The sequence below is a fragment of the Musca vetustissima genome, unplaced genomic scaffold (genome assembly GCF_032173495.1).
Source record: "Musca vetustissima isolate MV318-11 ecotype Yass unplaced genomic scaffold, APGP_CSIRO_Mvet_v1 utg89846, whole genome shotgun sequence".
In the NCBI taxonomy this organism is placed as follows: domain Eukaryota; kingdom Metazoa; phylum Arthropoda; class Insecta; order Diptera; family Muscidae; genus Musca; species Musca vetustissima.
Window position 1 is genome coordinate 60,757 of NW_026885856.1, and position 10,542 is coordinate 71,298.

The window sequence follows — 10,542 nt, forward strand, 5'->3', positions numbered from 1 at the left end:
GTCTTAGAATTTTACCCTGATCAAGAATATATATACTTTATAGGGTCGGAAATGAATATTTCGATGAGTTACAAACGGAATGACAAAATTAATATACCCTCCATACTATGGTGGAGGGTATAAAAAATAACGAAAATATTTTTTGTTCGGTGTTTGTTTATTTTTTTTTCTTGCTATTCTAATAGAATGCAAACAAATATTAGAGTGAGTGGGTGTGTTTCAAATTATTGATATTTATTTTAAAAATAATTTAATAATTTCACTTAAAGCACCAATTGTTTTTTAAAAACTTTTAATAGAAAATTTATTAAATAATTTACCACTCACTTTATAGAATAAAACCACAAATTAAATATGATAATTTTTAACAAATTTGTTTCTTTTTTCACTGATCGCGATTAGTCCTTCCGCGACTAATATACGACAGACGGAGGATAAACGAAACGACAAAACGTTGTAAAGCGGCCGTTGTATTTGTTGTTGAAAATAGGCCGTCGAACTTTGTTTATGATTTTTGTTTATTTTTTATGTTTGTTATTATTATTTTTTTCCGAGCTCACAAAATAAAAAACAACACTGCACTGACCTACCTGTTTAGTTGATGAAGATGATAGTGATGGTGAGATAGGATGATGAGGTATGGGGGGATGATGATGATGTTGTGTTGTTGTTTTTTGCTGTTGAAAGATGGAAACGAAAAATGCCAATTAGAAATTCGATTCCAAAAGCTCGTCTCCGGTTCGAATGGACCAAAATGTTGACGCCGAAATTGCGTTCAAATAAAAGAAGTAAAAACACGAACGTTTTTAGATTTAAATTAAAATAAAGGCAGTTGCTTTATTGAGGGAAAAAAGAGTGGAAAAAGATAGAGTGACAGATTACCTGTTGATTGGTAGGCCAACGTAAAGAGAGTGTTTGAGTGTCAACAATAATAATCTAAGGTGGCGTCGGCGCTAATTCCATACTCGTTAGAATCTGCAATTTGACATTTCAATGTTGTAAAATTAAGGAGTAAGCAGATTGTAACGAATATGGAATTCAATGCGTTTTCAAACACAATAAAAGTGAAAACGCCCAAGAAGATGAACTCAATAGATTTTCTAACTTAAACACAACTGTGTACTAAATTTGGTACAATTTGAATTGTGGGTGTACCGATAGAGTTGGAATCCTAAAACTTGAATTTAGTATCAGTGTGGGGGTGTAGGATTGGGGTATATAGGACGTTTTAGAATTGGCACTGCTGTGTACAAAATTTGGTATAATTTGAATTGTAGGTGGACCGATAGATTTGGAATCCTGAAACTTATATTTGGGATCACTGTGGTGGTGTAGGTTTGGAGTAAGTAAGAGGTTTTGCCATTTCATACTACTGTGTACTAAATTTGGTAATTTTTGAATTTTGGGTGAACCTATGGAGTTGGAATCCTGATGGTTGAGGAGGGTACTTATGTGTGCTAAATGGAAAATTTGATAAAATTTGGATTTGGGTGAACCTTAAGAGCTCGCATCATGAAATTTGGAAGTAAATAGTACTCAAATTTAATTGATGGTCGAAATTAATGTTTGGATTGTTTTTTTACATATGCAGTTTTCTCTGAAAATAAAATAATATGTTAATACATTTTTTAACATTTCCTACATTCGCTAACGAAGTTGCTGGTGGCTGGTAAATTAATGTTTTTTAGATGATTTAGTATTAGCAGAGCGCCCTCTAAAGGTGGAAGAATTCGCTACAAATAAGAACAAGCGAAGAAAAGGATCGTAAGATGTAAATGTCCCAGAAAAACAAGAAATATTTAGATAAGTCTCGAAAAAATCAAGTTTTTCTCCGAATGTCCTTATATGGACAGCGCCACCTAGCGACCGTAATGTGAACTAAAAGTTAACAAGAAGAAAGTACAGCATCAACTACCTTTATATATGTTCGAATAATATATTTATATATGAATGTGGCAAACAAGTTACAGTGCGATCATTTGAAAGGAACGACGGAACACGACGGAAAGAACACGCACACGTAAAGAGAATAGCTTTACTATTGTTGAGTGGAAACACACGTAAAAGAACGCTGGTGGTTGGCTGAACGCACAAAAAAACCAACAACGTCCACCAAACATTAGGAGAAATAATGTAGGTATAAATGTGTATTGTGTGAGAACAAGCAGTACTCCGGCTAAGGCGGCTACGGCAGTTAGATTTCTAACAACAAAAACAACTACTGCGGTAATGAACGTTGGTCGTTGGATTTCCGAACGAACTAACAGCCAAACAAACAAGAATAGAATAAATGTACGTATGACGGTGTGTTATATGAGGACGAGTAGTTATTGTTCTAAAGATACGAATGCAGGCAGATCTCTAACAACAACAACTACTGCGATAAGGAGATGTAACGAGCGAAAGGAAAGAAAAAGGAAAAGAATAATCTGCATTTTATATGCTTGCGACGTTGTGGTTAAAAAGCCTAACATTATTCGCTCTTTTGTTATGATATCAGAGAAAAACGCCATGTATTGCAATTTGTAGAGTTGTCGTATCTTTATACTTTTATGCCTTTGGTTTATGTTGGGTTAGCAGACCCACTTATTAAACATTTATATTCTAATATTAACCCTTTGTGTCCCAATGTTGCCCACAGGCAACAAAATATATTAGAGCTAATATTTAATAAGCAGATAGCAGATATATTTTATTTGCATTTCCTATGTCAAGGCCTGATTATGGACGACACATATCAAAAAAATCCAAAAAAAATCAAAATTTTGGTAAAGTTATGAGGTTTTCAATATAAAGAAGAGGATAAATTTGTGTACCCTACTAATTTGTGTAAACAGTCGCTTCGTATTCGATGACAGAATTCGTATTCTGTCATCAGAATTAGTTTTGATTCTTGTAAAAAAGTATATAGAGATTAATTTAAAATGTTTTTTTTTTCGTCGATTTAGCATTTAGTTTTCTTGATGTTGTACTTTCATTTTTCCAAAAGAATGTACTGTATCTCCCGAATGCAAGGATGTAGCGATGCCAAATTTTGTGCATATCCTATTTATGTTAGTTGCATTAAATCTGTGAACAAAAAATTGTTCTATGCTTGCCAGAAACTAACAAAAGTGATTTTACACTGTGCAAAATTATTATTTTATGATATACAATAATTTAAAGAAATTAGTGTAGAAAAAATGAAGAATGAGTATACAAATAATTTAGTTAAAAAGAAATTATCTTGAGCCTCTCATGCTGCCATATGGGAGTTGTTGACCGAATTTGTTGACAGTGTTTTTATGTTCACATACTACTTTTCCCAATAAAAATACATTCGAATATGGAGTTGTGTAATTATGATATATAGTTGTTCTCTATTTACACACAAAAATTATTATATCTATTTCAACATTTCTGAAAATTTAACAGAAATACCTTTATTTGGCTTAATATGTGGTATGACATATATGAGCATTTATTTGGCATATATGCAATGGTATTGACAATTTAAACCCACTGTTAACGAAATCCCGTACAATGTAAATGTACTATAACATACATTTTGTACGTTATATTTATTATTATATATATTATTGTTAATTTAATTTTAAGAAGAAAAAATGTTCACAGATTTAATGCAACTATCATAAGTAGGATGTGCACAAAATTCGGGATCGCTACATCCTTGCATTCGGGAGATACAGTACATTCTATTGGAAAAATTAAAGTACAATATCAAGAAAACTAAATGCTAAATCGACGGAAAAACATTTTAAATTAATCTCTATATACTTTTTTACAAGAATCCAAACTAATTCTGATCACAGAATTCGTACAATTCGAATACGAAGCGACTGTATACACAAATTAGTACGGTACGCAAATTTATCCACTTCTCTATATTGAAAACCTCATAACTTTACCAAAATTTTGAATTTTTTTGATATGTGTCGTCCATAATCAGGCATTGACATATGAAATGCAAATAATATATATCTACTATCTGCTTATTAAATATAAGTTCTAAAACATTTTGTTGCCTGTGGGCAATATTGGAACGGACACACACGCACACACATTGCCATACCCAAGGTCAAGAGCGCGAGTTACGTTGGCCACCAACCCCACAGGCTGACGCAACATGCTGATAACACATATATTGTCCACACGCGTTTCACTCAGACATGCTGACACAACACACTCATACACAACAATTACCGTTCACACGCGTTTCACTCAAACATGCTGACACTACACTTCACACTCATACACAACAATTACCGATCATACGCTGACACAACATAATTGACACACGCCACACCAAAACTATATCATATTACACAAATCAATAACGTAAATAAAATAACTGTTTGTCTTTTGCATAAAAACATATTTTGTAAATTAATTTTAAGCATTCTGACAATAAACCGAAAAGAGGACAGAAGTCCCAACAAATCAATTTTTTATTTGAATCAATGGAAACAAACTCATAACTCGCGCCCACACACGTCGATCAACACAGTTTGCGAAAGGAGACACACACATACATAAATTGCCATACTCAGAACGGAGGATCACACACACACAAACTATTTGTGAACAAAACGCACGTGTTCACACATACACGGACAGACAGACGATTTGTTTACTGTAATTTGATACTTTAATGAGTTTTTGACCATTTTAATGACTTTTGGCTAATCCTTTGTATTTTAAACCCTACATCCGTATTCTACTGAAGTTTTGGAAATAAGTACAACTGTGTACTAAATTTGGTACAATTTGAATTGTGGGTGTACCGATAGAGTTGGAATCCTAAAACTTGAATTTAGTTTAGGTTTAGGTTTGGGTTAAGTAGAAAGTTTTGGAAATTCTACTACTAAATTCGGTACAATTTTAATTGTGGGTGAATTAATAGATTTGGAATTCTGAAATTTGAATTTGGGGTGTAGGAACTTTAGTTAGATGGTTGAGGAGGGTACTTATGGAAATAATGTGTGCTAAATGGAAAATTTGGTAAAATTTGGATTTGGGTGAACCTTAAGAGCTCGCATCATGAAATTTGGAAGTAAATAGTACTCAAATTTAATTGATGGTCGAAATTAATGTTTGGATTGTTTTTTAACATATGCAGTTTTCTCTGAAAATAAAATAATATGTTAATACATTTTTAAACATTTCCTACATTCGCAACGAAGTTGCGGGCATATGCTGGTAAAAAATAATTGAAAGAATTAAAGTTTTTAAGATGATTTAGTATTAGCAGAGCGCCTTCTAGTGGTGGAGGAATACACTACAAATAAGAACAAGCGAAGAAAAGAATCGTAAGATGTAAATGTCCAAGAAAAACCAGAAATATTTAGATAAGTCTCGAAAAAATCAAGTTTTATTCAGAATTTCCTTATATGGACAGCGCCACCTAGCGACCGTAATGTGAACTAAAAGTTAACAAGAAGAAAGTACAGCATCAACTACCTTTATATATGTTCGAATAATATATTTATATATGAATGTGGCAAACAAGTTACAGTGCGATCATATGAAAGGAACACGGAACAGACGGAAAGAACACGCACACGTAAAGAGAATAGCTTTACTACTGTTGAGGGGAAACACACGTAAGAGAACGCTGGTGGTTGGCTGAACGCACAAAAAAACCAACAGCGTCCACCAAACATTAGGAGAAATAATGTAGGTATGAATGTGTGTTGTGTGAGAACAAGCAGTACTCCGGCTATGGCGGCTATGGCAGTTAGATCTCTAACAACAACAACTACTGCGGTAAAGAACGTTGGTCGTTGGATTTCCGAACGAACTGACAGCCAAACAAACAAGAATAGAATAAATGTACGTATGACGGTGTGTTATACGAGGACGAGTAGTTATTGTTCTAAAGATACGAATGCAGGCAGATCTCTGACAACAACAACTACTGCGGTAAGGAGATGTAACGAGCGAAAAGAAGAAAATATCACAGCAACAAGCACATATTAAAATAATTAGTACCAATTCCCGCGGTAGGAAAACAAAGGAAAAGAATAATTTGAGCAAACACACTGTCGTGAATAGGAAAAAAATTAAATTATGTTTTTTTTTTGTTTTGTAAGCATTTTAGAAATGAATATAAATAGGAGAATGATATGAACTAGAATAAATAATGAAAATAATAATTCGAACATATAATAATTGAATATTCCACCAAAATTTGAATTTAAATAAATTGAAAAAAGTGTGGTGTTCTTCGAAAAACAAAAAACGAAAGTAATTTACACTGTAGCGAAACACTGTGCGTTTGAAAAAAAATGAAAAAACCAATTGCCGTCGGCAAAACGCACTTGAACACCACACAGAAGAATGTACTATTGTTCACTTTGAATATAAAGCACAAACTTACCTTGTTTGATGAAGAAATGGAATATTTTTGAAATTTTTCCTATCAGCTGGGAGTCGAAAACACAACATGTAGTTCTATGGAAGCCGAATATATCGCTTTATGTCAAGGTGCCAAAGAAATTGCATTCCATAGAAGTCTACTGAATGAAATGGAGCTTGGCTATCTGGTGGAAAATCCTACCGAAATAAGATGCGATAATATTGGAGCGCAAGTACCAGATGACCCTAAAGCGGAGCAAACATCTTGATATTCGGTTCCATTTTATAAAAGAAAAGATTAAATTAAATGAAATTGTTATAACGTATGTTTCCTCAAACGAAAATGTATCTGACATTTTGACTATATGTTTGCCTAAAGTTAGACATCATTATCTTTGTGACTTATTAAATTTTTGTCTTTGTAAATAATTGTTTAATTGTATGTATTTTCGTTGAGGTGGAGTATGTAAGATATTTTTAGATCTTTATTGTTTCATTCAAATTCATAAATAAACACTTTCGCTTTCATGAATAAACTTATGTATACCTATTTTTATACCCTCCACCATAGTATGGAGGGTATATTATTTTTGTCATTCCGTTTGTAACCCACCGAAATATTAATTTCCGACTATAAGGTATATATATTCTTGATCAGGGCAAAATTCTAAGACGATCTAGCCATGTCCGTCTGTCCGTCCGTCTGTTGTAATCACGCTATCTTCCGAAGGAATTTAGATAGGGTGCTGAAATTTTGCATACGGTTGTCTATTGTCTGCAGGCAGATCAAGTTCGAAGATGGGATATATCGGTCCACGTTTAGGCATAGCTCCCATATAAGGGTACCCCCAAATTTTCGGAGTTTTGGGGTTCTTGAGCGCGTTTTTCATTTTCATTCGCTGAAATTTCGTACATTGGGTTCTTATTGGGTACTAAATGTCGCAACAAAAAATTATAAATATAGGTCCACTTTTTCTGGTAGCCCCATATAACGGTACCTCCTAATTTTCAGTATTTTGGGGGTTTTGGTCGTATTTTTCCACCAAATTGGCTGTATATTAATACTTTGAGTTCTAAATAGGTTCCAAATCACTCACAAAAAAATATGAATATAGGTCCAAAGAAACATGGATCTAGAACCATTTTAACCGTGTCAAAGTGTATATGCCCTCATTATCCATAAAGCTGAGAGAATAATTGTCCATTTAAATTTCTGAAATTTGTTTTATAGTTTACATTGTGGTTTATATAACTGGTTTGTGGAAATGTCGATATAGGTCCACTTTTTGGTATTTTCCCTATATGTTTATTTCAAGTACCTGTCAGTATATCTATGGTGGAGGGTATCCAAAGTTCGGCCCGGTCGAACTTAACGCTTTTTCACTTGTTAGTTCTAATAAAGAATTCATTGAACGTTTACGTGTCCGTGTTTCATTGCGCTAACAATTTGTGGTTTTATTCTAAAAAGTGAGTGGTTAATATTTAATAATTTTCTATTAAAAGTTTTTAAAAAACAATTAATGTTTTGTTTTTGCAATATAGTCAGGCTGAATCCCAGTTTGTTGTTTTTATAAAAAACAACTATTTATTAGTGCGGAATGTATGGCATTCTTTGCCGAGGGGTAAGGCAAGGGAGACTATAGTTTCGGATCACGCCACTGATCCTCATCAGTTCCCTTAGTTTTTTGTTGGGATATTCTCCCCAGAAACTATTGCTTTTATACAAAAAACCTTTCATACCCAAATGTGTCTTGTAACAAAGCGAAGTACTTAGCTGACCAACGACATAAACTGCATGAGAATTTCGCTGAATCCAGACTATTTTGCAGCCTGACTATTTTGCAAAAACAAAATACAAATGGTATCCCAAATAAACCGCCAACACTACCAAAACAATTAATGTTTTAAGTGAAATTATTAAATTATTTTTAAAATAAATATAAATAATTTGAAACACCCCCACTCACTCTAATATTTGGTTGCATTCTATTAGAATACAAATAACCAAACACCGAACAACATATTTCGTTATTTTTTTTTCTCCACTGATCAACAATACACAATTATAGTTACCTACATACGCTGGTTAACGTACGTACGTTGGTTGTCACCATACACAATTATAATTACATAGTTACGTTGGGTGACATACGTACGCTAACATACACACACGCTATACACATACATACCATTTGTTAGGCAGCCGTCGCTCGCCTTGTTGAGTTGTTTTCTTTCGTTTCTTCTTTGTTACGAGTACGCTACACACATTGGGTCGGTCGAGTGTGGTTAGTAAACACGTTTAGTACAAAGTTGAAAATTTTTGTTTATTGAATTAGTAGTGTGTGTATGACTATTTGAAATATAGTTGTGTATAATAATAACGCAATACACCCTACAGTCCGCATTGGTAGAAATTTATATAAATAATAATTTTTAGTATTATTTATATTGAATTTAGTTGAAACTAATATAATTTTGGTATTTTTCGCAAATATTTATTTTTAAAAAACATTTATTTTGATTTGATTTTTTAAATCGAGTGGAAAGGTAATAAATTTTTTAAACCTTTTTCGCAGTTTTGTTGATTTTTCGCTAATTTTTCTTAAAAATTAAGCTCTTTCTTGTCGTTTCTTGGCTAAAATTTTGATAGTTCGTTCAAATTTCGGAATTTTTCGAAAATTATTTGCTTTATTTTTTTGGGTTTTGGTAAAATTTTGAGTTTTTAAATATATTCTTTGGAAAATTTTGGAATTTTTTCGTCATTTCTTGAAATTTGTTGTCAATTGGACAATTTTGGTTTGTTTTTTGAAAAATTTTTATCGGTTTTCAAATATTATTTCGAATATTTGGATTGTTTTTAGCTAATTTGAGCTAATTCTCATTGGATATTGTGGTAAATTCGTCGGAATTTTGAAAACTTGTTTGACATTTTTTGGAATTTTAATCAAATATTGGAAAATTTGTTCGATTTTTCAATTTTCATTTCGATTTTGGTATTTTTCTTGAAGAATTCTGATTTTTCGGGACTGATTTGGTCGAAAATTTAAATCTTATTGGTAAATTTTCTCTTCCATTTTTGTTATTGATTGAGAAAATCGTTAAATTTTTGAAATGTTTCGTTATCTTTTTGATTGTTAAGCGTTTTTTTTGCATTTAATACTCCAAGATGTTTACTTCTTTGGATAGTTTTATCAGAGTTTCTGACTGTGTGATGCTTGCCCTTGCATTGCTTACAGCCTGGATCCTTACGGCAATCACGGAGCACGTGGTCGTAGTTCAAACAGTTACCACATATTGAGTGCTTGACCACAGCTCGGATCCTCCTGTCCAGGCTGAGCCTCTTGAATCGCCCGCATTGTCGAATGTGGTGATTTTGTGGACAGTACTTACAACGACGCTTACCGGAATCCGTTGAGCCCGCAGTTGATTTCGGCGTCGCCACTGGTACTTTGCCGTCAAAGCGTCCTTCAGCACCAATTTCCCGTCGAGGAGTGGATGGCGCAGAGGACATCCCGGCCATGGGCTGCATCATTGCCTCAGGCTGAATCACAGCAGCACAAGGTGCGAGGGCAGATTCGACACTATTAGCTTCAGCTACGGTACTAGTACATTTGATTGGAGCCTGTTCAATATCCGTTAGGGGAACCAAAACCACATCTTCGACATCTCTTTCCTCATCCGACATGGGGATGTCTTCCTCATAGTCAGGAAGAGTAGCGAACATCTTGTTTTGATTTTCCATTCTACAAGAAAAAAAATAAAGATGGCGCGAAAGTGAAAGTGAAAACAAAAATCTAATTGGTCAAAGCGACCAGCTTAACCACCGGACGCCTCACAATGCCATTTTCAGTTTTTACGTCGGCGACACGAACGCGACCGTCTGTCCCGGGAAAAACATTAATGACCCGACCTAATTTCCACGATGTTGGAGATAATTGTTCATGTCGAATTACCACTAAATCGTTCGTTTGTATATCGCGCTGCGGAAATTTCCATTTATAGCGTTTATGAAGACTTTTTAAATACTCTTCTTTCCACCGTAAGCAGAACTGATGAGTTAACGCTTTAAGTTTTCTATACCGATTGACGATATGCAAGGGAGATTCTTGTATTAACGGCTCCGGAGGGGATAAAATAGGAGAACCGACCAAAAAATGACCTGGAGTCAAAGCTAAATTACTATCA